The sequence below is a fragment of the Mauremys mutica genome, chromosome 4 (genome assembly GCF_020497125.1).
Source record: "Mauremys mutica isolate MM-2020 ecotype Southern chromosome 4, ASM2049712v1, whole genome shotgun sequence".
NCBI classification, from domain to species: domain Eukaryota; kingdom Metazoa; phylum Chordata; order Testudines; family Geoemydidae; genus Mauremys; species Mauremys mutica.
In genome coordinates this window covers 43375915-43382265 of record NC_059075.1, presented here as the reverse complement: position 1 = coordinate 43382265, position 6351 = coordinate 43375915, and positions in this window count along the sequence as shown.

Here is a 6351-nt window from a genome sequence, read left to right as displayed (position 1 = left end):
CTTCTGAATATTCATATTATGCCCTTCTCAGCCCGCCCACCAATGGAACTATAGAGTCTCTACACCGCGAGGCAGACAGGCGCCGCTGGGACCATAGAATTCGACAGCTGAGATAGAGCAGTTCCGGGAAAGGGAGGAGCGGACGCGGTCAACATGGCGGCAGGCAAGGCAAATCCTATACCATAGACATCTCGCCGGAGCGGCTAGAAGGGCCACAAGTCCTCTGCTGCTGCTCCTGTTACACTCCCACCCAGCGGATAAGAAGATACCGCAGCCCCACACAGTCCGGAATCACCACCACCGCTCCCTACAGCACAGCGCCCCCTAGCGCCACTGTTTGCAACACTGGGGAGAGCAGTGCTAGCGGGCACAGCGCCCCCCTATCGAGTCAGCACATGGCTCCTTGTAGCACCTGGACTTTCTTTGGGTCTCCCCTCTTTTTTCCATTCCTTCTTCTTTTCAGATATACATTTCCCCTGACATATATCAGGCTCATGCTTGGATGCATTATTCAAGGAAGTCTGGACATGATAAAGGAGATCTTTTTGAGTTATGGTAGAAATGTGCAGCTCTTCTAATAATATTCACAAAGATTTGCAACATCAAATTTTCTTCATTCAAATCCCTTAAAACACATCCTGCTGCCAAGCCTAATGCTGTGAATAGTACAGCCAGAGAATATAACCCTCCTATGGTCAATTCCACGTGAACCACATTGTGTGTTTGCACTGTGAGCCCCTTGTACAAAGATGAGCATGCAGTGATGCCACTTAAAGAACAATACAGCAGTAGGAATATAGGGCAAGTTTACACTGATTGTCATCTTTTTATCTCGGACATTTTTCACAGCTGAGTCATTCTCTGACAATCTACAGCAGTTACATATCTTTCCCAGAGAAACCAAAGAAACCTCCACCTAGCGCACAAAGCTAAGGTTGAGAATTTCTCCCCTCTACAAACAATTCAAGTTACCATGACATTATATCTGGGAATTTAAATGTTCCCAGTCAGGAACTTCCCAGTAATAATTCCAACACCAACCCACAAACTCCTCTACCCTGATGTTCCAGCACCAGCTCCTTACAAATAGGAAGTGATTTGACCAAACCCCATCTCCTCAAACAAAGCCCAACCAAACTCTCTGTCTGAGCCAGGACAGGTACCATCAATGTTATGGCTTGCCAACGCAATCTCAGTCTGCTGCCGGTACAACTCTTCTCAGGAACTTCCCTGGCTGCACCAGTCTGGAGTCCACAAAGTCATGTTAAGCCCAACACAGGGATGCTAGTGATTCTCAAACTTGTATTGGTGACCCCTTTCACACAGCAAGCCTCTGACTGTAAGCCCCCTTATAAATGAAAAACACTTTTTTATATTCAACACCATTATAAATGTTAGAAACAAATTGGGGTTTGGGGTAGAGGCTGACAGCTCACAACCCCCTAAGGGGTCATGACCCCGTTTGAGAACCTCTGACATATACATTCTGGGCTGTTGCTGTCAGCAAAGCTTTCTGGAGTCTCCAGTTTAAAAAAAGGGGACCACCACTTGTTTTTGGGGAGCAAGGAGCCACTGAAAGACCTGATCCTCCCCATGAAGATCCCCACTGATTGAGAGAAGGCCCCTGGAAGTGGCAAGCGTTCCTCTCGAGTGTGTTACTGCCAGAGGGGCTGAGAAAGGAAGGAGGACAGCAGGGTTGCTGACTCGTGGGGTGGGAATAGAGGGGGGCCTCAGAAGTTTCAGAGAAGTATCCCATGTAACCAGAACCTTTTGTGATGTTGCTCTTTTCAAACAGGTTTCTCTTTCCAGGATCACACAACACGGGGCAAACAGCATGTTGGCCAGCAAAGAAGATATTAGACTAATACAGAGTAGCTAGGTGGTGGTTAACCGCATAATCCCATGTGTGTCCCATGATCCTGCAATGAAACCCCCTGTTTTAAAGGATAAACACAATAGGTCAGAGTGGAGGTTGGTGAAAGAGCAGAAAGGGGAGGCAGAGTGAAACTGATGCGAAATGGGGAGATTCTATGGTAGAAAGGTAAAGTAGGGGGCAGAATAGGGTCTGTGTTGGAACCTAAGTTACCACTGAGTTTCCTGGCCTTTCAGTGATCTCATCTTTAATGCTGGAGTCAGTTAAAATGATTGTTTTTGAAATTGTCATCTTAACTCTGGGTTAGGAAACCTTTTTGCTTGAGGAAAATCTGATTGTAAAGGGATTTGAGCCCCTTTGGGCTTGAGGCCCTCATTTCCTCACAGTCCCCCCTTACACTTGGCCCTCTCTTTGTATCCCTTCTCCCACTGCATCTTTGGGCCTTTCCTCGTACACACACAACCCCTGTGCCCACAGCAGGCTGCCTTTGGCCACACACCACCAACCTCATTCTCCTGTCCTGTCCAATCCCTCCTCACAGGGGCGGCTCCAGGCACCAGCATGCCAAGCGCGTGCTTGGGGCGGCAAGCCGCAGGGGGTGCTCTGCCGGCGCCGCAAGGGCGGCAGGCAGGTTGCCTTTGGCGGCATGCCTGCGGAGGGTCCGCTGGTCCCGCGGCTTCGGTGGACCTCCCACAGGCGTGCCGCCGAATCCGCGGGACCAGGGACCTCCTGCAGGCAAGCCGCCGAAGGCAGCCTGCCTGCCATGCTTGGGGCGGCAAAATACCTAGAGCCGCCTCTGCCTCCTCGCAGCTCACTCCTCTTGGCTGCTTCCCCACACTTGTCTTTGCTCAGACACTAGCTGCTCCTGAGCCTGATCAGTTTAAAAAGAAACAAAAAAAATCAGACTCTATATAATCAATTAAAATGCACACAATCCACCTCCTTGCAAATATCACCCTCCCCATTCCCTGGTTCTCATCTCAGCCCCCTCCCACTACAAGCTGCTGTGATTCACAGCTTTATCAGTCATATTTAAAGGTCAAGCTCCAAAGGGCACAGACCATCTCTGTCAAACACTGAGCCCACTAGCATGGAATGTTATAGCTACTGGTGACCGTATTTCCCCAAAGGGAAAATGGGACACTGCCTGGGGCTAGCCCGAGGGTCCCCCCTGCCCGCACGGGGCCAGCCTATGCCACTCACCCTTCCCATCCACGTGGGGCCAGTCCAAACTCTCGCCCAAACTCTCCCTCCTCACGCACGTTCCTTCCTGCCCCGCTAGGGATTGCACCCCACTTTTCTGGCAAAACAGGGCATTTGTCCCATTTGTTCTTGCCAACTGGCAAGAGCAAATGAGACAAATGCACAGTTTTGCCAAAAAAGTCCGGGACAGGGCTTATGAAAAGGACTGCCCTGACCAAAACGGAATGTATAATCACCCTAGTTGTGGCTATAACATCACAGAAATAAATGTCCGTCATTGCCACAAAAACTGGGGATGGCAGCCCAGGGCCAGTTCCACCCCATCGGAACAGCAGTCTGTAAGAGGTGGCATTTGTGAACCATGTCATGTCAGTAATCACTGGAATTTATCTGCCTCCCTCTCCCTCCCCCTAGGAAGATTAAGTGGCTTCCCAGCTGGGACAGAATATTCATGTCCGGGTTGTTATAAACTGGACTCCACTTTGAATTCTTGGAAGCCAGGGGATCTGACACACATATACATGCTGGGCTGCAATTGTCTATTCCAACCTCTTTCCCACCACCCCTTTGTCCTCCCCCTGCCTCATACAGCACCTGCTGTGAGCTCCATTTAGTGTATCAGTTCCAAGAATTTCCCCAGCCCTTTCTGACACAGCCAAGATCAAGAACAAAAGAGGAGCACATCCTCTGGGCCTCTCTATCAGCTCTCTTATCCCCTCCCCCCCAGAGCCCGTGTCCTAGACAGTCGGAGCCGCTCTCAGCACTGAACATTTACATCTTTTATGACACCCTTCCCACTTCTCACACTTCTTCACCAGCAAAGGCCGTGTCCATTCCAGGACGTGCCTCGGGGCAGGGCTGGGGAGTGAGTCCTGGAATCAGATTTTCTGGGGACACACTGCACTGTTTACACCACAGGCCATTTAATATCTGCTGTTCTGGCGATGGCGCCAAAGGATCCCCTCTGCACTGCAGGGCCCTGGCCGAGGGATTTGTTATTGATTCGGAAGTTAGAGAAAGAAGAGCTCTAGTTGGCCCCTAGCAGCTGACCCCCTCCCAGCAGTGCAACGTAATTCCCTCTGTGTACTAAGCAGGGCTTTGGCCAGTCCAGTTCTCAATGAGCTATGAGATAAGGCTACCACTCCCCACTCTGTGCAGAGCTTGACTGATGTCACCATTCAGAAATTGCCTGAGATTCAGCCTGTATTTTCCTAGGTTTCAGTCCATCCTGTTGCTCTCAGTTATAACCCCTTGCATGCCTCCCACAATCCTCCTACCTCCTGGCTGTTCTCCCCCCTCCACCCAATGTTCCATACCCAAGCTAGACAGATTTAGCTCTATTCAACTTTCCTCATCAGTCAGTCTTTCAAGCCCCTGAACTATTCTTGTTGCTGTTCTCCAGCTCCCTCCAGTTTGCGGGTACATTTCTGAATGCAGCACAGCAGAGGCCGAGCTGTATGGACAGTGACTATACATTCTCTTTGACAGCGTGACAATGGTTTCTTTCAGAGTGGTAGCCGTGTTAGTCTGTATCAGCAAAAAGAACGAGGAGTACTTGTGGCTTCTTTGCAGCCACACTGCTTTGCAAGCTGCCTGTTCTCCACATTCAGTCTCTTCCAGACATTCCTGCTTCCCAGGTTCCCCCTGCCACTGAGTAGCTGAGTTTGGGATTATCTTCATCCAGACAGATCAGCAGAAGCTTTCCAAAGATGAGTCTTACTCTGCTGTTTCCTGCCCATGGGTCTAATCTCTAGGCCCTTTTATAGTTCTCTGTATTCCCTGGAGTTGGCAGCTGCCCATAATTTAGTGTTCTCAACAAGTGTCATAGCAGGTTGTTCAGTCCCCCTTCTGAATCATTAATGAGGAAGTTAAATATAATTGGGCCTATTATTGACCCCTGCATTCCCACCCCCTTTGTCTTCCTCTTGCTCTCAAGTTTATGTGTATAGGTTGGTGCCTGTCATCCTAGTATCTGAATGACTCTGCTTTTTCTCACCCCATTCACTATGCTTGGATTAACCTTCCTCTTCCAGGAGGCCAAGCAGCCTTGCTCTCCTCTTCCAAATCTCTCCTTGTGGTTCACCGTCTACCACTAACCTCCCACCCCTGCTCCTCCCAGGTCCTACTGGCAGCCCCTGTTCCTGGGAAAGGGGTAGAAAGGAGATCTTCTGGGACCTGCCCAAAGAAGGCTTGGACTGTGAGGCTCCATGAGAGTTCTTGGCACAAGCGTGGGAGGAAATCAGTCACCAAACTCACATCAGATCTCTGCTGACACTGGGGGTGGGGGATATTCACCAGGTCTCCACTGTGGGTAGAGTTATTAGTGACACAGGAAAAGCAGCCCCCATCCCCTTCCACAGAGAGCCTGCTGGGGGCTGAATGCTTTTATGTGCATGCGGGAGGGAAGGAAAGTGTGAGGAGATCAGAAGAGAAACACTTTGATCTTGACTTTGAATCTTTGGCAGTTCCCAGAACTCCCCTCCCCCCTACCTGCTGCCAGGAGCTTGCCCAGCATTACAGGACATGGGCTGGGATAAGATGGCATCTCCTCGTCCTGTCCAACAGCAGGGAACTGAGCTGTGTGCATTACAGTTACCTCTAGGGACAGCCCCCCCCCCCCCGGAGCAGGAAACAGAGCCCAGAACCAGGGTTAAATCAGTCCAATGACAGGCACCCTGTGCAAAAGGCGGTTGGGGGAGAAGGGAACCCAACTGGGCAGGTACCTTGAGCGAGGAGGGAAGGGAGACTAAGAGTGCAGAAGCCCTGAGCATGTCATTGGAAATCAGAGGCAGTGATAAGAAAGCCATTTGGATCCCATCTCTATTATCCCAGGGCAGGACTGTCCCTTTCGTACACGGCCAGTGCATTTTCTGGTCTGAAATGACTCAAGTAATGGGGCCTCCCCCTCCTGCTCACCTTCCCCTGGAGGGACAAGTCTCCCCCCTGAGCCAGCTCTCTGAGCAAGGGTTTCCCCTTCCTTCTTTCATTGCATCCCATTACCCTCAGTCCCAGCCCCTGGTATCACCCTAATTAGTTCCTCTCCCTGGGAAGGGTTAACCCCTCTGATGTTAGTTATCACTCCCCTCTAGTCCTTACTTAACCCAGCTACACAGATTTAACTTGTTAAATCTTTCCCCATAATTCAGGTTTCAGAGTAGCAGCCGTGTTAGTCTGTATCCGCAAAAAAAAAAAAAAAAAAACAAAAAAAAAAAACAGGAGTACTTGTGGCACCTTTTAGTTAATTTGTTAGTCTTTAAGGTGCCACAAGTACCCCC